The following is a 23,774-nucleotide window of genomic DNA, read 5'->3' on the forward strand; positions in this document are numbered from 1 at the left end:
GAGTAGGATTAAAACAGAGGTACAGCAGTTGGAGGCTGTGCCTGGGAGAAGCAGCAGAAAGGTTAGCAGTTTGGCTGGAGATTTTAAACATATCTGTGCATTGCTGGATCCTTGAAATGGGTCTACATGCTTGTAACCTATTCTTGTTATCAATAATAACAGGAACTGTGTATAGACTGTATATAAAAAATAGACAAGGAAAGAATATTCTGAGTCTGTGCCCACCCACTTCTCTCCCAACAAGGAAGACCAGAAGACCAAATCCTTACTGATCACTCTGAGGTAGAGTAATATTTTCTTATTGTTAGGGTGACCAGACAGCAAATGTGAAAAATCGGGACAGGGGGTGGGGGCTAATAGGAGCCTATATAAGAAAAAGACCCCAAAATTGGGACTGTCCCTATAAAATTGGGACATCTGGTCACCTTACTTATTATCATTTGTACATTGAGATGTATAAATTATGATTTCCTCACATTATCACCAATTCATTTCTCATCTCTCTTGCAAATGCCTGTGAGCCCTAGCACTTGTTTAGCTTTAAGTTTAGGGTAATGCACTACCACCTAAGGTATTTCAGATGATAATTACAGATGAGCAAGTGTTCCCAAGGTAAATACTCTATTACTGTTACAAATTATCCTATGCGTGTGTTTTATTTTAAGGTTCTTGTTTTAGTTGCTCTGCAGGTAAAGGCATTTTGGAATAATTACCAATGCTATCTGCATGTTGCACTATAATTTTCTTCAAGAGTCTAAAATATTCTTTTATAGTGCATGTCTGATCTTCCATAAGGAACTACTATGGAAGCTTGATAATCAGTCTTGCTATTGACAGAAAAGTGCTCTAAGCTTTGGATTATTTAGGAAATAAAGAGGCTACATTAACCCCAGAAGAAACTGATTTTATAGCTTGGGTAAAGCCTCAGAAGTATGTAATAAGTGAAAGTATACATGAGAGAGAGATTCAGTAACTTTTAATAAAAGTCATATTTATATACATTATAGTAAATCATAAAATCTCAAGTATATTTATTTGTGGTGAGTGCATAGAGATGAGAGCTGTACAAAATTTCCAGTTTTCGTTTAATACAGTTTTCAGAGCAAAATGGAATAAATTGGATGAATCCAAACACATTAGGTGCTATTTCCTATAAACTCTCTGATACTATACATTAATTTTCACAGATAGCTGGCAGATAGCTACTCCATTTCTAATGGCTGTGATTTTATTGACTTCCGGGAAAGAAGAAAGAGGCACACCATTTGCATGCTAAAAACTATTGTTTCACAACACAAACTTCTATTTATTTAGTAAGATAATTTGACAAAGTAGGACAGAGAAAGGGGGAGATATGATGGTCAAACCTAGGGAGGGAAACTGAAAAGGGAGAATAATGAAACAAGGAGAAAGTGAGGAAATTGGGGCACACAACCCTGGTCCCCCCACAAAATATGATCACTACCAACTGACTTCCTACCCCAGGAAAAGTGTCCCCCTCCCTCTTTTTTATTTGCCTTGAAACTGTGGTCACAGTACAATTTTTTTACATTTCAATATGTAAACATTATCTTCAGCTATTAGAGTATTTTAAGTATCTGCAGCAGCTCAAATACCATCCTGATTTTCTTCCCTATGAATTCATCTATCATGCTGTCAGACATTACTGGTTTTGACAGGCCATGTTCTACTGATAGATGTCTCTCTTGAAGACTTCAAACAGGTCTTGATGAGTTTAAGTCTCAAAAAGCTATATTCAGCCAAAGCTACAGTTAATACTCATAGTCAAGAAAAACTACACAGAATATCAAACAACCTAGGTAAATTGACTGCAGCCTCTTTTACAATGAAATTCAGATTTCCCAGCAATGAAGGTTTGGTCTGTATCATTTCAGGATGAATTTGTAGCTCTTTTCATATGTCAGAAAGATCATGTCTTGTGACGGTCAGTATTTCTTGCGGTTCTTTTTCGAACCATTTCTCGTATTTCAACATCCCTTTTGAAGTATGGATTCCAGAACTGGATACAATAGTTCAACTCCCCAGCATTGTACACAGAGGTAATACTATCACTCTACTCGATGTTCCCCTGTTTATACATCTAAGAATTGCCTTCCACCCCTTAGCCACAGCATCGTCCTGGGAGCTCATGTTCAGTTCTCTGACAGCCACATACCCCTCAGTTCTTTTCAGAGTCAATGCTTTCCAAAATACAGTCCATCATCCTATGAGTGTGACCCATATTTTTAGTTCCTAGTCTATAACCTTGTATTTATCACTACTAAAACATATGTGAGCCCCCTAATCACGTGCTCCATATATTTCTGTAGGAACAACCTGTTATTATTTACTTCTCCATCAATTTTTGTGTCTTCTGCAAACTTTACCAGCAATGACCCTAGATTTTCTTACACCCCATTGATTATGACAGGTTTCAGAGTAGCAGCCGTGTTAGTCTGTATTCGCAAAAAGATAAGGAGTACTTGTGGCACCTTAGAGACTAACAAATTTATTTGAGCATAAGCTTTCGTGAGCTACAGCTACATCTGATGAAGTGAGCTGTAGCTCACAAAAGCTTATGCTCAAATAAATTTGTTAGTCTCTAAGGTGCCACAAGTACTCCTTTTCTTTTTCCCATTGATTATGTTATGGCTTGGGAAAACAGTCATTGAGGCTGGTGGATGTGGCTGCCACCCTTTATTTAGGATGGCTGTGGAAAAGAACTGGGATCTTTTATAGCAACTCCCACTTACAACAAAGGGATATGCAAATGTAACCTACGTGCCTAACAAGGAGATATCGCTGTACAAGAGATCTACAGAGGAAAAGTGGGGGGAGGACTGAGTTGTGTTGGGGTCACTGTTGCTAGCCAGATATGCAATTAGTATGCTAGGCCCAGAAGTGTCAGGAATTGGGTGTGGTAGTTTTGGGCATGCTCAATATGTCCCTTGACTCAGAGACTCCATTAAGGGCAAGAAGTCAGGGCAAGTAGTCAAGTTGTTAGGATATAGATATTCAGGCCTGTCTGTAAAGAATTTAGGTGTATTCTTATCACTTAGCTAGTTATAGAGGTATAAAAGAAAGAATCAAAATCACTGTCTGCCAGTGTAAGGTCCTTCTCTTACTGTGGCAGTCTGAGGCCCTGTTCTTAGGCTAAGTCCTTTGTCTAAGCAACAGAGGCACCTCAAACTAGTCACATTGAAAGAAGGTGCTATTGGGCTGTTAGGAATACAATCCTGTCCTGATAGTGCCTATCACCTCCAGAGAAAGGGAACAGAGTAGCAGCCCTGTTAGTCTGTATTCGCAAAAAAGAAAAGAAGTACTTGTGGCACCTCAGAGACTAACAAATTTATTTGAGCATAAGCTTTCGTACTTCATCAGATGCAATGATGAAAAAGGAAGGGAAAGGGAAGTGCCTAGAAAATGTAAAAGGAAACTTAGTTTGATAGCATCCTGTCTGGCAAGAACTCACTTATCAATAGCTGGGATGTGAAATCCTCATGTCTGTGTTTGTTCTATCACTGTCGTCCCCATTTCCCCATTGTTTGTCTGTATAATCTCCGTCTGGTTCTGTGATTGTTTCTGTCTGCTGTATAATTAATTTTGCTGGGCGTAAACTAATTAAGGTGGTGGGATATAATTGGTTACATAATCATGTTACAATATGTTAGGATTGGTTAGTTAAATTTCAGGAAAATGATTGGTTAAGGTATAGCTAAGCAGAACTCAAATTTTACTATATAGTCTGCAGTCAATCAGGAAGTGTGTGGGTGTGGGGGAAATGGGAACAGAGAATGGGGGTGGGAAAATTGGAATCATGTTTGGCTTAGGGCAGGAATGGGAACAGGGACACAGGTGTAAGGCTCTGTGGTGTCAGAGCTGGGAAGGAGGATACTAAGGAAGGAAACTGGAATCATGCTTGCTGGAAGTTCACCCCAATAAACATTGAATTGTTTGCACCTTTGGACTTCGGGTATTGTTACTCTCTGTTCATGCGAGAAGGACCAGGGAAGTAAGTGGGTGAAGTAATAAGCCCCGTAACACTGCTTTACAAAAAGACGTGATCTGCATGATTTGGGAGAAGCTGAGCCACCAGAGGTGACACATAACAGTTGATAGTGGGGGGGGATAATTTAAAGGTTCAGGGTGGGAGAGACGCAACTGCCCCACGTGTTGTCTCTGGATGAGGAACCTTCCAGCACCTCTCTGGGCAAGAGCAGCCAATCCTGCTGGTTCCTGAGGGATCGGAGCCGCAGGAACGGAAAGCATGTGCCACTGGGCCAGCCCCGGGGCCAGAGGGTAACTCACAGCAACAAAGTTTGCCCCCAGAGCACTTGCACCCTCGCAGACACTTCAGCAGGGGGATGGTGTGGGCAATGCCTCTAACTTGGGCTTAGCACAGGGAACTTGCTTCCGGCATCTTCCACAGCAACTGCCCACCCTCTTTCTGGCCCGGGGCCTGGCCCAAGATCGCCATACTCTCTGCTCCCTGCCCAGGCCCGGCTGCTGGGGAAAGGGTCAGGGCGAGCTGGAAATCGGGTTGGCACAATGTGAGAAGTACAGAGTCCCTCTACCCCCCAGCAGGCTGAGCAGAGCAAGCCCGGGAGTGGCCCGCTGAGCTGCAGTGAAGGGCTGGGAACTGGAGCTGGAACAGCACTGTCCACATCGGGCCCATGCGGCATGTCATGCAGCACTCGGCCATTGCGGTCATGGACTTTTCATGGGGCTGCAGGGTCAGTTCACTCTGAGCTCTCCCAGGGTCACTTGGTGCTCACAGAATTGGAGGGGGAGGGGGTACCTGACCTTGCTCCCCCCCCTTTACCTCTGTGAGCCACAGAAGTAGAAATCAGGCTGTTTCCCCCCAACCTCTGAAGCATTTTGCAGCAAGTTAGTGATGTGACTTTTCCAACATGGGGAAGCCCTGGCAATGTTAGTTATAGAAGGATGAAATTGGGAGGGAAAATTAACTTCTATCTTATTAATTGCATATCTTGAATGTTGTTTTACTTTAGCTTATTTTAGTTAAACTCTTTTAACCAGTATGGTTCACTAATTCTTTATTTAAATGTAATGATGGGAAGGAGTCATCTGTATTTTTCTATTCTCTGTTTTGTATTTTTCTTGTAACAACATTTTTATTTAAATACTTAATACTGATTGGTTGGCTAATTAGTTGGCTGACTAGCTAACTGACAGGTTTCAGAGTAGCAGCCGTGTTAGTCTGTATTCGCAAAAAGAAAAGGAGTACTTGTGGCACCTTAGAGACTAACAAATTTATTAGAGCATAAGCTTTCGTGAGCTACAGCTCACTTCATCGGATGCATTTGGTGGAAAAAACACAGGAGAGATTTATATACACACACAGAGAACATAGTTCAGCAGAAGAGGAGGAAGAATCTGTGTGGGTTCCAAATCGAGATCTCTGCAGGCAAGAGGAGGAAGGTAATATTGCAGTGCTTTTGACTCAGCAGACAGTAGAGAGTTGTTGAACAAAAACTCTAACTGAGACTCAGGTGAACTAACCCAAAGCTTTTGGAACTCTGAATTATTTGTCACTGTGTTTCTGTGGGGACTGACCTATTTAGATTGAATTTGATTCTTTTGTTTATATTTATGGTTAAGTGAAAATAATGTATGTGGATTATGAAGTATCCTCATTATTTAGTAGAAATTAAGCTATTATTTTTATGATATTGTATAAAGTTGATATTTAAGAATTAAGATAATTAATTTTGTTCTTTTGAACATGGTTGTGGGGAGGATGACCCTGTGCAATCCTTGATGAAAATTGTCAGTGATTGAATACTGGGTCTTCATGTGCTTTTCTATAGGAGTTGTGTTTAAGCACTAGGAGAGGGGAAGTGAAGTACGCTTTAGCCTACCTAAAGGTTACACAATATACTAGCTAGTGTGCATGTGTGCAGTACAGGAGGGCATTCAATATACTAGCTAGTGAGGAAGGAGAAGGGGAATGTGCAATTCACTAGCTGGTGTGGGTGAGAAAGAGAGAAGCAGGAGAGAGAACACAGAGAGAAGCAGACCAAAAAAAAAAAATACGAGGGACAGCTTTGAAGCACAGTGTGTGGCCCTGGAGATACCTAGAGAGAGAAGTTTTAGGGCCAGGATTCTGGCTGAAAGAGGCTTGGACCTTTGAGTTAGGACACTGGCTCTTAGTTTTTTGGTTCCTCTTGTGTTCAGGGAACCAGGTCTTTGTACATTATTTGTAAATAAACAAAATTGCATAAAAAAAATCTGACTCTCACCAATTTCTCCTACTAAACTGGATTAACCTACAAGACCCCAAATTTTTGGCTATCTTCTCAGGTCAAAGGGGGTAACACTAAAGATTTTGAATAGAATTGCACCAAGAACAGATCCCTGCAGAATCCCACTAGAAACTTCCCCTTTATATTATGATACCCCATTTATAATTATTTTGAGATCTATCAATTAGCCATTTTAAATCTATGAATCACTGTTCTCTCTCTCTCTAATTCATTCTAGATCTTCTGTCTATAAACTTCTCAAGCGCTTTCCTTGCTTGGATTCCTGCTACAGTTTTAAAGTGCACATATCTTCACAAGCTTAATTTCAGGTATTAGAATTGTTCCCTTCCTCCATAACTTCATGATCAGAGCTCAAAGACTCAGCATTATATAAAGCAGGCCTGTGGGTTTTAATACCCACATGACAGAAGTTTATGATATGGTGCAGAAGAATGAGACAGAAGGCGCAGTGCCTACATGTGTTTGAGATGCGATATCTTTGCACAATAAAAAAAGAGATACATGAAATGGCAGACTGAAATGAAAACAAAACGATGGAGTCAAAGTCTATGATATGGCTGACAAAATGCAGGAAGTGTGACTTTGCTAGTTTGGACACATGATGATGAATGAAGAAGACCTGGTGAAGTTAGCATGGCAGAAGAAAGTGGTAAGAGAGATCCCTCAAGGAAAGTCCATGAAGTGATGGATGGATTGCATCAAAGAAGATGGTGAGCAGGTGGACCTTAGTACTGCCTTGGACAGCCAATGATGGTGGGTGCTTGCTTGATGACCCAGCCCCAGATAATGAGATAAGAGGAAGAAGAATTTTGTGCGATTTCTAAGTAGTCAGGTGAAATTTAGCTCTTGCTACAATAGGATGCAATCCAGTTTGGCTTCGCTTAACATAATTAAAAGGGCTCTTTCTGCAAAATTGTCTTAGGCACTCATATTTCTACTGAGTAAAAGCCTGGAGATGAGCAGTGTCAGAAGAGACAGAAGTTCAAGCCTGCCTCCTTTCCATTTAAGGAGTATGTGTTTGAGGTCATCCAAGGGCCTGAGGATAGCTTTGATGGCTAGTATAAAATGCTTCACTTGGGCTAACTGAGAAAAATGGAACCACAGGAACAAATGCATTTGTCTTATTTCCTGCTATTAAACACACAAGGTGGGTGAGGTAATATCTTTTGTTGGACCAACTTCTGTTGGTGAGAGAGACAAACTTTTGAGCCACACAGAACTCTTCTTCAGGTCTGGGAAAGGTACTCCAAGTATCACAGCTAAACACAAGGTGGAATACATTGTTTAGCATAAGTAGTTAGGGATCATTCAAGGTAGTATGGCCCGTTAATGCCCCTGGAGTCATAGGACAAAAAGCCGGGGGACGGGGGGGGGGACGGGGAGGTTAGTGTTTTACAGATTGTTGTAATAAGACATATCCAGCGTGTCTTTTCAGTCCATGATTTTTAGTATCTAGCAGAGTAATGAATTTAAGCTCCCAGGCTCATCTTTTGAAAGTGTTGTGTATGTTTCCTTTGAGGATGAGGACTGATGGAGAAAATGCAAGAACTCTTCATTTTTTCCAGTAGCCATAACCCACATTTTAATAAACTGGCAAAAACAATGAACACCAGGTAACAGATAGAGAGGTGAAAGCCAGAAAGTGATTGCCATACACTAAATATTTTTTCTTTTTTTATTCCACCTAGATTCCTACTATACAAAGTAAAATAAGGGCCAGCCTCAATTACTTCATCTTAGGGGATAAAAGGAGAAGAGACAAAGTTGCAAACAACTGGGGTTTAATGTTATTCAATTTTTGTATTCCTTCTCAATCCTCCCACTTTTTATCCAGTGCAAGCTGCCAAAAGAGAATAAAAAGGATTAGGAATCACTGGGCTTTACTTCCATTGGAAGTAAGCTGTTATTCAACATGAGGATTATTTTAAATCCATAAAGGAATGTAAATATTTTATTATCTTTGATTAAATGGCATATATACTAGAGGCTGATTAATACAGAGGAAATATACTGTAGGCAGGAAATTCATTTTTATTGAGCAAATGCAGCCTACTCATGAAATGATCAGATATCTCTACTCATTCAGGTTTTACTTCAGAGTTTACAACAAGGACTCCTAGTTAAAGTTAGTCAGGTTTCTTTGGACAGAGTATACTTGGCTCTAGACAGCTGGTGGACTTATTTTAAATTTGAACCAAAATCTGACTTCAATATCAGAAGAGGTAGCATAAGATAATCACATTGATCAAGATTCAGGGTTGCTTTAATGAATAGGATCTTTCTCCGCAAGAAACCTATACATGTTACAAATGTTGTCTTGCACTGGGTTTGTGTTCATGATTATAGTTTGACTTTTCATGCAGCTCTTAAATATAGCTCAAATCCTGTTCTCCAAATGGGTTGGCCCGAGGAAGCTGTGAGCACATTTATAAATAAAAATAATTGTGATCGATCTCTGCTAAATAGAGCTGGTTCAGAATTGGGGGGCAGGAAAGGGGAAGAATTCACAAAAATTGTCAATATTATTCTCCCTTTTTTTGTAATCCAAAACTGATGATTTGTCAAAAAAAATCACAATTCAGAAAATTTCATACAGTCCTAGTTAGAAATAGCAAAGGCTACTCCACCCAGTGAAAAACATTCTGTATAACTACAGCAATAAACAGCTCTGGATTGACTACAACAAACAGGCTGATGACTGACAAACACATGAGATATGTTTAAAAGGCTAACGGCAACCAGTGGCAGATTAGCCACTGGGCCAACTGGGCCTATACCCAGAGGTCCTAGCCAATTGGGGGGCCCCACACTCACACCCTGACTCGCGCCGCCTGACCGGCACTCTTGCTTTGCCTCTCTGCCCGGCATTCCTGCCAGGGAGCAAGGTTGGAGTGTGGGAGCTTGCCCCGCTCTGCCCACCCGATGCTCCTGCTGGGAAGCAGGGGGAGCTCCCGTGCCTTGACCCTGCTCCCTGGCAGGAGCACTGGGGGTGGGGAGTCTGCAGATGGAAGGGGTGGAGAGGGAAACCCACTAACTCTGGCCCAGGGCCCCACAAAACTAATCCACCTCTGATTGCAATTTTATAGATTATATCTGGGGGAAGGGTACTGCACTGCCTGCCCCAGGTCTCATGTATCAGGCCTTTAACTGGTTCTAGTGGAGGTCACAGAGTGTTTACTATGAACCACACAATAAGTAGAGGCAGACCCTCCCTGGTCTCTCCCATAGGCTCAGTTAGTTTGAAACCTCGTTCCCTCATCCCTCCCATTGAGGGGGTGTGGAGTGACGGAGGCTAAAAATCTGGGTGGGGTGGAACTCAATCTGCAAAGACTTCAAGTTCCTCCCCTCCTACAAGAACAAGGTCCAACTGTGCAATCCTGGGTCTCATTTACATCTTGGAGCTGCTTTTTTAGCTACACTAGTAGTCCTAGCCACACCCCTCACCCACCATGCCTGGTCCAAGCCTTAATCTCACTGAGGCCAGTGTCAGCCCCTGCATCTGACAGGTCAACTCCATTCTTCCTTAAAGAGCTCAGAGCATCCTGTGGGATATCACTCTGTGTTATCTCCCCATCCACCCACAACTCTGAAAATAGGTCCTGGCTACCACATGGTTTACATTTTTCTTGCCCTGTTGATGCGGGCTGGCTTATTGCCCCCATGCCAAACTCATTTTGTGAGCATCTTGGACCAAAATGTGTCATGAAGTTCACACCCCAATGCATCCTAGTCCCTAAATGTAATTCCATTCTCTCTCCATAGTCCCCAAGATTATTTTAGGCCAGGTGAATAATCAGGATATCATAGCTGTAGATCAGCTGTCAACAAGTACTGGGATTGGCTTATGCCGTGTCTGCCATACTGTCAAAGGCTAATGGCTTCAGCCTTGCAGCTCAGTTCCACTCTTCCTGTTGCCTGGCTGATGTTTGGCCACAACTTCCTAAGAACCAAACATCCATAAGCTCTGGAATCCACTCATGCCTTGTCTGCCATCCGAAGAGCCGATCCCACGGCATGCCTCTCCTGCTGAACCACTGCAGGCATACACTATACATTTTGCAACTACCCCCCAAAATAGCAGACAAGTGCACCACCAAGGGGATGCTGAATGCTATTTCCAGCCCCAGCCCCAAATAATCCAGTGAATATAGCATTTTGCACAGAAGGAGCAGAGCCCAGGGGAAAGCGAACATGGATTCAATAATACTGGGTATGTCCATATGGTCTAAAGCAGTGGTTCTCAAACTTCTGTACTGGTGACTCCTTTCACATAGCAAGCCTCGGAGTGTGACCCCCCTCTTATAAATTAAAAACACTTTTAAATATATTTAATACCATTTATAAATGCCGGAGGCAAAGCGGTGTTTGGAGTGGAGACTGATGGCTCACGACCCCATGTAATAACCTTGTGACCCCCTATGGGGTCCTGACACCCAGTTTGAGAACCCCTGGTCTAAGGCAATGTGTTACTTACATCAGCAATGAATGCACAGCACTAGCTCAAAGAAAGCACCAGCTGAGGCAGATAGAGTCATACTGACAATTGCATCGTGCTGTAGTAGTATTAAATGCCATAAAATAAAACAAAAAGACACCAATCATTTGCACTAGAGTAACTCTATTGCCTTCAGTGGTTCCAGCTTCACATTTGTATGACTCAGAGCAGAATTTGGCCTGATGGTCTTTCTTGTGTTTAACCTGCCCATTTACCTTTCTTCACAGTTATGGGGCTATCTGCACCTCTGTCCCCTTTCTCCTCTCTTTGAGGGTATTGCCCCACGGGTGTGCAGCCTTTTGCCCTTTCTTGTTTCAATATGGAATTTTGTGAATGCACCAATGTTAGCCAGGACTTGGGTACACTGCCCTGTATGTACCAATTGCTGATCACCCTGAATTTCATGCACCTGCCCTTCCTCCCTTTGGGAACCTGTGACCAGCAATATTGGCTAGCAGCCTTCTCAAAGTATTTTTATTAGGCAGTTGGAACGAAGTATCAGAGAAAAGGGATTTTAAAGTAAATAGCCTACATGCAGATTTACTGTCATCTAATTGTACACTTCACAACAAGCTAAATTAAATGGGCTTTTCTGTTAAGTTACAGGAAAAGGACTGAACCAACTCACAAGACCTTCCTTTATCCCTGTGGGTCTCTCAGTCTGGTTCTTTCCTTTCACTTGAAGGGCAGTGTCCTTTGAAACCCTGCAAGTGTTCTTTGTTCTCCATGCTCCTTTAAGTGTTCACTCCCACCCCCAACCCTCAGTCAAACCAGTTCTTTAGGCTGTCTAGGAGGTGACTGGAAATTGCATGCACACACTGAATGGCAGAATATGGCCCTTGAAATTTTCTTTTATGTTTATTTCTAAAGTATTCTATACATTTACATTCTTGAAGTATTTAACATGTTGGAATGAAATCCTGTGCCCATTAAAGACCGTGGGAGATTGCTTTGCAGATACAACTGTTAGTTTGTGGTCTGATTTTCAGAGATTCTGAGCACTTACAACTCCAAAGGAAGTCTGGCCTTTGTGTCAGCATGTGCTACAAAAATCCAAACAGCAGTCTTAAAGTGGTGCTGAAATAGAGTGAAAGTGGGGAGAGGGGAAATGGAACCTAACAAAATAACTTAATATTAAAATCCTTGCTGAAAGATTTGCATGTCTTACAGCGAAACTCTGTCCAGTGCATTTGGCAACAGACCTCTCTAATACAGTCCACTTAGTGTTACATAAATTTAATGCTTTTACTAGATAAATGAAAGGTAAAATGCAGCAGTTATCCTGATTCAAGGTAGTAGCAATTTTATTAAAATAGTTGCTGAATACTTTAGCTTGCATTATGAAAATTGCACTTGGACATATTTTAATTAACCTGTTCACTGCTTGCCCATCAGCACTGAACGTGTGGTGGAGCTGTCAGTTAATGTTCCATTATTACTAAAAATAATGCATAGAGAACAATAAGTGTTAACTGTGCTTTACATATCAAGAGTGAAATCCTGATTCTTATTGAAGTCAATGAGAGTTTTGCCACTGACTTCAATGGGGTCAGGATTTTATCCCTAGAGTAAAAGCACTGAAGTCAGTGGGGCTGCTAATCGTTAGGTACATTCTTAAGTACTTTGCTATATCAGAGACAGTTTGCTCAGCATCTTGCAGGATTAAGCTCATATTTCACAATAACAATATTTGGGAGATTTCTACTGTAATATTCATAGATGGTAACATACAAGTATGGAACAAAAAATGAAACTGTGAAATTCTACTTATTTTAATAACCTCAGCTATAATCTTCATTTTTTGTTATCTTGTATTTATTTTAATTAGCACAGTAATTCTGTTAGCATCAAATCTATTATGCTCACTGGAGTATACATATACATTGACTCAGGCCAAGGAAGTGAAGACACTGGAAAATAAGAGCTCTACTATGATAGTCCATACAATGCAATCTTTTACATACAGAGCTGAAATCAATATTGGTGCTAAAGTGTGTCCTGGGACATACATCTATCTGTGTCTAATTTACTTTCAAGGCCCTATAACAGTGCCTTACCTGGTAAAGCATCAGGTGCAGCCGCCTCCCCAGTTCCCCCCTCACTGTGTCTGTTTCCCCTCTGGTGAGTAGGGTAGATTAGCCCTATAGCTAAATCCTTTCAGGGAAACAAAAATACAAGGAAAGTCCAAACCCTCTCCCTCCTAGATCCAGCATTTATCCAAACAAGCAAACCTTCACCCCTCTGTGCTTATCCTCCTTAGTCCATGGGTTCACAATCAATCATATACTCTTTAGTTTCTTAAAGCCTTTTGATCAACACTTATGAGCAGTTCCTGATCTCCTCAGGTCTCCCCTCAAACTCTGCCCCCCTGAGCCCAAAATATCACCCCTTCTTCAGGTGCTGTCCTTCTGGGCTTAACCCTCATAAGCCCTTTTTTACAATAGCAAATCCTATTTCCTTTAAGAGTCTCACTTTTCTGAGATTGCTTATTATGTCACCCCCCTACCCCCCGCTTACATTTCCTACCATGTCTTGGTACCCAACCTATAGCCCTCCTGCATGCTGGGAACTACATGTCACAGAATGTCTTGTTTCCAGGCTGAACTTGCAATAGAACCAGTCTAGACCATGAACAATCTCTTCTTACACTGCCAGTTCCCTTGTGCACATCATCATAGTATAAGAGTGCCTTTAGCTCTGATTTAAATCAATGTGAAGCCTGAAAAAAATGAATTTGGCCTAAGAGTTTTTGTAAATTCATCAATGCAATGCATAATAAAGGACATCCAACTCCGATGTGACTTGTTTACATATGGCTACAAATATTTGCCTTTCCATCCCTTATCTATAGGCAAACTGATTAATGATATCCAATTAGAGTCAGGACCAATCTTTTATAATTTGGTGTCTGTTCTGTATTATCCTGTTGTTACTTTACACAACATGAGAAACTCATAAATGGAACGGTAAAATGTTAACACACTCAAGATGTTCAGACATTGAGGTAAGCCTCAACATGAGTATGAATATGTAAATGAGCTTTTTTTAGATCACTTTCCCCTTTTCTCCTACCCTCTGCTATGTCTCCTCTTTCTTCCACCCAATGTTCGTTTACCTAGCTTCCATACACCCTCATCCCAACACCAAAGCGCAATCATCTCTCTGACAAATTACCCTACAATGGATCTTATGATTCACATTCTCTCCTCTAGCAGGTTGTGGCCAGGCTATAGCAACTGAGTTGAGAATGTGGAGAACCACTGGTGAAAATAGGAACTGATACAGACCCATGTCCATGGAGCAAGGTAGTTGACCTGCCCTGGGGTGAATTTGTCTATTATTGAACATTGCAAATGTTATTCACGCAAGCAATCTCTATGTTGTGTAGTTCTACGAAAGCCAATAGGGCTGTTTCTATGAATAATCTTTGTCCAATTGGGCCCCATGTCTTCCTTTTCTGCAGGCCAAAAATGTCTGCTAACTTTCTTTTTAATTTGTGTTCACGATGCCATCCCTAAGGAAAGGATTGTTAAATCCTTTAGATGCTGACTATCCTGCAACTCCATTGATTTTTGAGGAATTTTCAGTCTCCTACAGATAAGAAAGAATTGCCATCAATCCAGTTCAGATCTCTAACACTGAAATTATATTTTTATGCAAAAAGCTCCCAAAACATCTACTTGAGAAAAGGATGCATTCGTAGGAACAAATAAGCTTATATCAATACACACTACCAAGGTGCTTTCTCTCCAAGGTCTAGAGTGAAGCTAGCTTCGCATTGTAAACCTATGCTTGTACACACCCATATATTATCCCCTTAACTGTATGAACCCACTCCATGTTTCCCATATCACACAGAGTATGTCTGGAAAGTAAATAGCATAAATAGTATAAAGTTCTCTCTCTCCCTCTCTCTCTCTCTTTCTCATGGTTTCAACTCAGAAAATGTCACACTAAATTTTCATAATTTTTTCATGTTCACCCAGAAAGAAAAACAAATTCTGAGTTTAATTACAGACTACCCATGCATTCTTGTTGAAGGCATTGAGGTTGCAATGGGCATAATCGAGGAGAATTTTGCCCCGCAAGTTTATGTCTTAGTCTAGTGGTAGCTGCTGCTCTAGGAAAACTGAATATCCATAAAATCTATTAATTCTATTCCCACAGTGGTGCTACTGCAAAAATTGTCAGTGGGAATTTACTAATTCATTTCTTTTTTTCATACCCTCTTCAGTGAAATAAAAAAAAAAACACCCTGAACAGTATCAAAACCTGTGGGGAAGTTTAGCTTTGGAACCTCATCTCAAACCAAAGTTTGCTGCTTAGTCCCACTTTTACTATAAACGTAATGAATGTGGACTCCCTAGATCTGCATGCTATCTGCCTTCAACCTTTTTCAAATTCATTTTACCACAAGTAAAAGCATAAAGATGTACTATAAACCAGAATCTTTAATGCAACATCTTTTCTCATCCCAAGGTGACAGAGATTGCAGATGTTAATACATGCTGGTTTTAGCCAGTGATCAAGATTGGCAGGTGTTGGATTATTTATTGCTGGTAAACATAACTTTAATTCAGCTTATCTCCACTTTCCATTGATCTCTCTGAGAAACTTTCCTCTACATCTCTGCCCACTTTATCCTGTTCCTTCCTGTAAAATATTCTTCTTTCCACCTTGGATTTGTTAATCTCATTCTTTAGCTCTCTCTCAAACAGAAATGTGGTTTAAAGTAAGAATTAATCTCCAGTCAGCATACAACTGTTTTTCTGTCTTCACTTTAGTATTCTAATAAGCTAGGAAATCATGCTACTATTTCCCACAGAGCCCAGATAAACCAACAAGATATGCTGGTAGACACTGAAAGATTATGTATGTAAATTAGGTTCAATTTGTGGAGGCAGAGTTGGCCAGAACTGTCAGAATAATACAATTTTGGTGATTTATGTTGAAGTCACTGCAAAATAGTTTCTGTATAGAGATAAAAAGGTGCAGGAAAAATTGAATGAATATAAATTATAGTATGTTTAAGGTGGAGTATATTTAGATCAATGGCTGATGGTGTCCAAAGAATATCACTATTTAACCACTATCAAATAAAACATGATACATTGTATTATGGCTAAATAATTCCATAGACAGTGGGGAAAATACAGAGTTAATTACTATTTTGATTAAACAACTTAAACAGCATGTAGATTGTCAGGACTTGCAGAAATAATAAGTATTTGAGGCAAGTGTGAAATGCTATGATAATTAATAATTCATATTTTTATTTTATGCCATTCTGCTGACTTATGTGTTTACATTGCAGAAGAATACCTGTAATACATTTGTTATCAGCATATCCTGAGATTATATTGATTAAAACGTAACTGGAGGTAAGGTGAGCAGACCAATCATAACCTTCCTACCTGCCTTCACACCTATAGGAGTAACAGATTATTAACAGTAGTTTTCAGAAATATCTGTGTCATTAGTGTAGCATTGCACCTGCAGATGGGCCTAGAATTCTTAGACACAATGCAAAATGTGCACACAAAGTGAAACCAATCAGATTCCGTGTGATAAATTTTAACCAGATTTTTACTCTGGAATGAAAAAAAAATAGTATTAATATGTTTAACACATAATGAATACACTTCATTGTTCCTTTCCACTACTGATATGTATTTGATTTATTTCTAAATTCCATGTTGTTTATTATACTAATATCTATCGCTTCACAGTATAGTCAGGTAATCAAGTGGAAACATTTTTGCATTACTTGGTTTTGAAACGTCTAATTCTGAGGGTTTTTTGTTTGTTTGTTTTTTTCAGATGGTACTAAATGTCTCACAGATGTGCAATCAAATTGCTTGATTTTGCAAGTGTGTGTGTTTGCTTGCTGAGGAAGTATCCGAGCGTGTGTTTGCTGGGAGGGCAGGGAGAGAGCCTGAGTGAGTGTCTGATTGGCTGCTAGCCTGCAGGGGGCGGGCATTAGGGTGTCTGTGTGTTTGCGTCAGGGAAGCCTGGCTGTTTAAAAATAGCCAGAGCCTCGCGAACCAGCTGAGCGGCAGCGGAGCAGCGGGGACAGCAGAGCAGCTCACAGCAGGAGTTTGCCTGGAGTGAGCCCAGTGAGGCTTACATCTTGCCAACGTCTCTGAGGAAGCTCATAGTAGGTAGGTGATATGGAAGGGGGGGGTTCAGCTGTTGTGACCTGCACTGGATGTGCCATGTTTGTCTTTCTTCCACAGGACAGAAGCGACTTTGTCTGTACAAAGTGCAAGCTGGTCTCCATATTGGAAGAGAAGATTGAAGGTCTGGAGCAACAGGTAACGACCCTGCGTTGTATACGAGAGACTGAGGATTTTCTGGACCAAACTCAGGATAGGCTTCTAGGGGCACAAAGCTCTAAAGATATAGAGCAGGTTGCACAGAGGAACCAAGAGGCCAGTGAAGAAGCTTGGCAACATGTGACCTCCAGAAGAGGTAAGCGGAATGTCCGGGTTCCAGTAACACAGACACAGGTAACTAACCGCTTTCATGTTCTCTCCACAGGTACCATTGCGGAGAGTGGACCAGATGATAGGTCTGGGGGGAGAAAGCAGAAGGAGACTCCGCTGGTTGGGAGGCATGAGATGCGATGTCCTGAGGTTGGGGGTTCCACGACCACCACTCCCAAGAGGAGAAGGCGGGTGGTGGTGGTCGGGGACTCTCTCCTCCGGGGGACTGAGTCATCTATCTGCCGCCCTGACCGGGAAAACCGAGAAGTCTGCTGCTTGCCAGGGGCTAAGATTCGTGATGTGACGGAGAGACTGCCGAGACTCATCAAGCCCTCGGATCGCTACCCCTTCCTGCTTCTCCACGTGGGCACCAATGATACTGCCAAGAATGACCTTGAGCGGATCACTGCGGACTACGTGGCTCTGGGAAGAAGGATAAAGGAGTTGGAGGCGCAAGTGGTGTTCTCGTCCATCCTCCCCGTGGAAGGAAAAGGCCTGGGTAGGGACCGTCGAATCGTGGAGGTCAACGAATGGCTACGCAGGTGGTGTCGGAGAGAAGGCTTTGGATTCTTTGACCATGGGATGGTGTTCCATGAAGGAGGAGTGCTGGGCAGAGACGGGCTCCATCTTACGAAGAGAGGGAAGAACATCTTTGCCAGCAGGCTGGCTAACCTAGTGAGGAGGGCTTTAAACTAGGTTCACCGGGGGAAGGAGACCAAAGCCCTGAGGTAAGTGGGAAAGCGGGATACCGGGAGGAAGCACAGGCAGGAATGTCTGTGAGGGGAGGGCTCCTGCCTCATACTGGGAATGAGGGGCGATCAACAGGTTATCTCAAGTGCTTATATACAAATGCACAAAGCCTTGGAAACAAGCAGGGAGAACTGGAGGTCCTGGTGATGTCAAGGAATTATGACATGATTGGAATAACAGAGACTTGGTGGGATAACTCACATGACTGGAGTACAGTCATGGATGGTTATAAACTGTTCAGGAAGGACAGGCAGGGCAGAAAAGGTGGGGGAGTAGCACTGTATGTAAGGGAGCAGTATGACTGCTCAGAGCTCCGGTACGAAGCTGTGGAAAAACCTGAGTGTCTCTGGATTAAGTTTAGAAGTGTGTGCAACAAGAGTGATGTCATGGTGGGAGTCTGCTATAGACCACCGGACCAGGGGCATGAGGTGGATGAGGCTTTCTTCCGGCAACTCACGGAAGCCACTAGATCGCATGCCCTGATTCTCATGGGTGACTTTAATTTTCCTGATATCTGCTGGGAGAGCAATACAGCGGTGCATAGACAATCCAGGAAGTTTTTGGAAAGCGTAGGGGACAATTTCCTGGTGCAAGTGCTAGGGGAGCCAACTAGGGGGAGCGCTTTTCTTGACCTGCTGCTCACAAACCGGGTAGAATTAGTGGGGGAAGCAAAAGTGGATGGGAATCTGGGAGGCAGTGACCATGAGTTGGTTGAGTTCAGGATCCTGACGCAGGGAAGAAAGGTAAGCAGCAGGATACGGACCCTGGACTTCAGGAAAGCAGACTTTGACTCCCTCAGGGAACAGATGGCCAGGATCCCCTGGGGGACTAACATGAAAGGGAAGGGAGTCCAGGAGAGCTGGCTGTATTTCAAGGAATCCCTGTTGAGGTTACAGGGACAAACCATCCCGATGAGTCGAAAGAATAGTAAATATGGCAGGCGACCAGCTTGGCTTAATGGTGAAATCCTAGCGGATCTTAAACATAAAAAGAAGCTTACAAGAAGTGGAAGGTTGGACATATGACCAGGGAAGAGTATAAAAATATTGCTCGGGCATGTAGGAAAGATATCAGGAGGGCCAAATCGCACCTGGAGCTGCAGCTAGCAAGAGATGTCAAGAGTAACAAGAAGGGTTTCTTCAGGTATGTTGGCAACAAGAAGAAAGCCAAGGAAAGTGTGGGCCCCTTACTGAATGAGGGAGGCAAGCTAGTGACAGAGGATGTGGAAAAAGCTAATGTACTCAATGCTTTTTTTGCCTCTGTTTTCACTAACAAGGTCAACTCCCAGACTGCTGTGCTGGGCATCACAAAATGGGGAAGAGATGGCCAGCCCTCTGTAGAGATAGAGGTGGTTAGGGACTATTTAGAAAAGCTGGACGTGCACAAGTCCATGGGGCCGGACGAATTGCATCCGAGAGTGCTGAGGGAATTGGCGGCTGTGATTGCAGAGCCCTTGGCCATTATCTTTGAAAACTCGTGGCGAACGGGGGAAGTCCCGGATGACTGGAAAAAGGCTAATGTAGTGCCCATCTTTAAAAAAGGGAAGAAGGAAGATCCTGGGAACTACAGGCCGGTCAGCCTCACCTCAGTCCCTGGAAAAATCATGGAGCAGGTCCTCAAAGAATCAATCCTGAAGCACTTAGAGGAGAGGAAAGTGATCAGGAACAGTCAGCATGGATTCACCAAGGGAAGGTCATGCCTGACTAATCTAATCGCCTTTTATGATGAGATTACTGGTTCTGTGGATGAAGGGAAAGCAGTGGATGTATTGTTTCTTGACTTTAGCAAAGCTTTTGACACGGTCTCCCACAGCATTCTTGTCAGCAAGTTAAGGAAGTATGGGCTGGATGAATGCAATAAGGTGGGTAGAAAGCTGGCTAGATTGTCGGGCTCAACGGGTAGTGATCAATGGCTCCATGTCTAGTTGGCAGCCGGTGTCAAGTGGAGTGCCCCAGGGGTCGGTCCTGGGGCCCGTTTTGTTCAATATCTTCATAAATGATCTGGAGGATGGTGTGGATTGCACTCTCAGCAAATTTGCGGATGATACTAAACTGGGAGGAGTGGTAGATACGCTGGAGGGGAGGGATAGGATACAGAAGGACCTAGACAAATTGGAAGATTGGGCCAAAAGAAATCTAATGAGGTTCAATAAGGATAAGTGCAGGGTCCTGCACTTAGGATGGAAGAATCCAATGCACCGCTACAGACTAGGGACCGAATGGCTCGGCAGCAGTTCTGCGGAAAAGGACCTAGGGGTGACAGTGGACGAGAAGCTGGATATGAGTCAGCAGTGTGCCCTTGTTGCCAAGAAGGCCAATGGCATTTTGGGATGTATAAGTAGGGGCATAGCGAGCAGATCAAGGGACGTGATCGTTCCCCTCTATTCGACACTGGTGAGGCCTCATCTGGAGTACTGTGTCCAGTTTTGGGCCCCACACTACAAGAAGGATGTGGATAAATTGGAAAGAGTACAGCGAAGGGCAACAAAAATGATTAGGGGTCTAGAGCACATGACTTATGAGGAGAGGCTGAGGGAGCTGGGATTGTTTAGTCTGCAGAAGAGAAGAATGAGGGGGGATTTGATAGCTGCTTTCAACTACCTGAAAGGGGGTTTCAAAGAGGATGGCTCTAGACTGTTCTCAATGGTAGCAGATGACAGAACGAGGAGTAATGGTCTCAAGTTGCAATGGGGGAGGTTTAGATTGGATATTAGGAAAAACTTTTTCACTAAGAGGGTGGTGAAACACTGGAATGCGTTACCTAGGGAGGTGGTAGAATCTCCTTCCTTAGAGGTTTTTAAGGTCAGGCTTGACAAAGCCCTGGCTAGGATGATTTAACTGGGACTTGGTCCTGCTTTGAGCAGGGGGTTTGGACTAGATGACCTTCTGGGGTCCCTTCCAACCCTGATATTCTATGATTCTATGATTGTCTGGGATGTCTAATAACTCCTTCTATAAAAGGATTGTGACCTCATGCAATGGAAGAGCCAATAGATTGTCCCTGCTTGGGGCTATTTTTTTAAGTGTCTTTTTACATATTTTTAGAAGTAAAACTTAGAGCCTAGTTTTTCAAAAGTGACTTTCAGTTTTTGATGCCTAACCTGTGACAAGTTAAATGGGCCTGATTTTTCAGAGGGCAGATCTAATGAGTCATGCCTCTTTAATCTAACAAGTTAGACTGATCCAGTGAATTGCAGTGCTAGCCTCATGCTAGGCAGACCAGTGTTTAGTTCCCTCTCTGCCACAGGCTTCTGTGACCTTGGGGAAGTCGCTTAGGCCAGAACTTTTAAAACTATTTAGATGCCAAAAGATGCAGCTAGGCCCCTAGTGGGAATTTCAAAATTGCCTAGGTGCCTAACTTCCATTGATTTCATAATGGGGATAATATATTTTTCTACCTGGTAAGGTGTTGTGAACATAAATATCTTAAAGAATGTGAGCTGCTTATGTAAGTATTTAATATAGATGCATTTGAGGCAACTAAAATCACTAGGTGATTGAAAATTGAAAATAAGCCTACTTTCCTACCTTAGAGGTCAATTCCTGAAGAATTTACTTTTTTTTTATTCAGTCCTTACTCAAGAAAGACTGAATAAAAACTAATAGTTTCAGCATTTGATCCCAAGCAATTCCCACAATTTATACTTTTATGTTTTATTAATTATTTAAAGCATTTATACTTGTTATTGGGATGAATCATGCAGCAACGTAAAAAGCTTAACCAGCTAGGTAGGTGAAAATCGAAGATTCAGAATGGTGCATATAGGTAAACTGACTAAGCCCAGATGCCCAATCATCCTGTGGCACTGTAAAATACCCTAAAGGGCCAGAGTTTGAGAGAGGGAAGGGATGTTGGGAAGAGAGAACCAGAAAAGTGATATCCTGTAGTACATGTTGTGGGCAAAATAAAATAATTCATACCATGTAAGGGAAAGGGGCACCTAGGCAATATGTAACCCATCTCCTATTACAAGTTACATTCCCAGCAGCCAGCCAGTAGGCTATGCACCAGAGTAAGACAGTGATAGCCAGTGCAGAACAAACACTATGTTGGCTACTATATCCCCAGTTCTTACCACTGCTAAAGATCACCATCTGGTCCATAGCGCATTCAAGACCCTGCCTGTGAATGGAGCCAGAATTGTGTCAATTGTATAACCAGCCTCTAAAAGGATGTGACAGAGGGCAACACACAACACCCCCAAACCCAAGTAGTCCCCAGGGACCAGAATAAAAACAAAAGGATGCTGTTATGAATTAAGGCACAGCACAGTGATACCAGTCTCAGAACATACCTTACAATAGCAGTAGGATGGCAAGGCAAAAATATATAATAAAATTATAAATGGTCCTCAAGGGAATCAAAAATACAGAGAAGACTTCCCAGAGGCACCTACAGTATATCCATTAGTTTATACTACCATCCTGACCAAAGCACGCATGAGATTGCATAGATTTCTACATCACTTTCATAACCCCCATTGATTGGAGAACCATTCCCAGAGAGTAGTTATCAATGGTTCACACTCAAGTTGGAAGGGCATATTGAGTGGGGTCCTGCAAGGATTGGTTCTGGATCTGGTTCTGTTCAATATATTCATAAATGATTTAGAGATAATGGCAGAGAGTACTCTAATATAGTTTGTGGCCTATCTCAAGCTGGAGGGGTGAGGGGGTTGCAAGTGCCTTAGAGGATAGGATTAAAATTCAAAATTATGATGGAGAAATGGTCTGAAGTAAATAAGATGAAATTCAAAGTACTCCACTTAGGAAGGAACAATCAACTGCACACACACACACACACCAAATGGGAAATTACTGCCTAGGAAGGTGTAATTCGGAAAGGGATCTAGGGGTTATAGTGGATCACAAGCTAAATATTAGTCAACAGTGTCACAGTTGAAAAAAAATCCAATCAAACAACAACAAAAACATCATTCTGGGCTGTATTACCAGAAGTGTTGTAAGCAAGACATGAGACATAAGTCTTCTGCTCTACTCCACACTGACAAGGCCTCTACTGGAGTATTGTGTCCAGTTCTGGGCAACACATTTCAGGAAAGATATAGACAAAGTGGAGAAAGTCCAGGAAGGAGCAACAAAAATTATTAAAGATCTAGAAAACATGACCTATGAGGGAAGATTGAAAAAACTGAATTTGTTTAGTCTGGAGAAGAGTGAGAGGGGACATGATAACAGTTTTCAAGTACATAAGTGTTATTACAAGGAGGTGGGTGAAAATTTTTCTCCTTAATCTCTGAGATCAGGACATGAAGCAATGGGCTTTAATTGCTGCAAGGGAGGTTTAGGTTGGACATTAAGAAAAAACTTCCTAACTGTCAGGGTAGGTAAGCACTGGAACAAATTGCCTTGGAAGGTTGTGGAATCTCTGTCATTGGAGGTTTTTAAGAACAGGTTAGTTAAACCCCTGTCAGGAATTGTCCGTTTATTACTTTTTCCTGCCTTGAGTGCAGGGGACTGGACTAGATGACCTATTTAGGTCTCTTCCAGTCCTACACTTCTGTGATTCTGTGATAGTGGACACTTCCTCCTCATGCCTATGCAGGAAGTACTGAAACCATATATTGAATGCATCCGATGAAGTGAGCTGTAGCTCACAAAAGCTTATGCTCAAATAAATTTGTTAGTCTCTAAGGTGCCACAAGTACTCCTTTTCTTTTTACGAATACAGACTAACACGGCTGCTACTCTGAAACCTGTCATATATTGAATGGTGGTTGCTATAGCCTGTCAAATC

At 42.2% G+C, this 23,774-nt stretch overlaps 1 long non-coding RNA gene across 1 annotated transcript; it reads left to right on the forward strand.

Moving 5' to 3' along the window:
- The first annotated feature begins 3,036 nt into the window (after positions 1 to 3,036).
- Positions 3,037 to 23,774, forward strand: LOC122459627. The gene is made up of 3 exons (XR_006280433.1): positions 3,037 to 3,192; positions 18,858 to 18,865; positions 23,764 to 23,774. It is a non-coding gene; the product is annotated as an uncharacterized LOC122459627 (long non-coding RNA).

Source organism: Dermochelys coriacea, chromosome 3 (assembly GCF_009764565.3).
Source record: "Dermochelys coriacea isolate rDerCor1 chromosome 3, rDerCor1.pri.v4, whole genome shotgun sequence".
Lineage (NCBI taxonomy): Eukaryota > Metazoa > Chordata > Testudines > Dermochelyidae > Dermochelys > Dermochelys coriacea.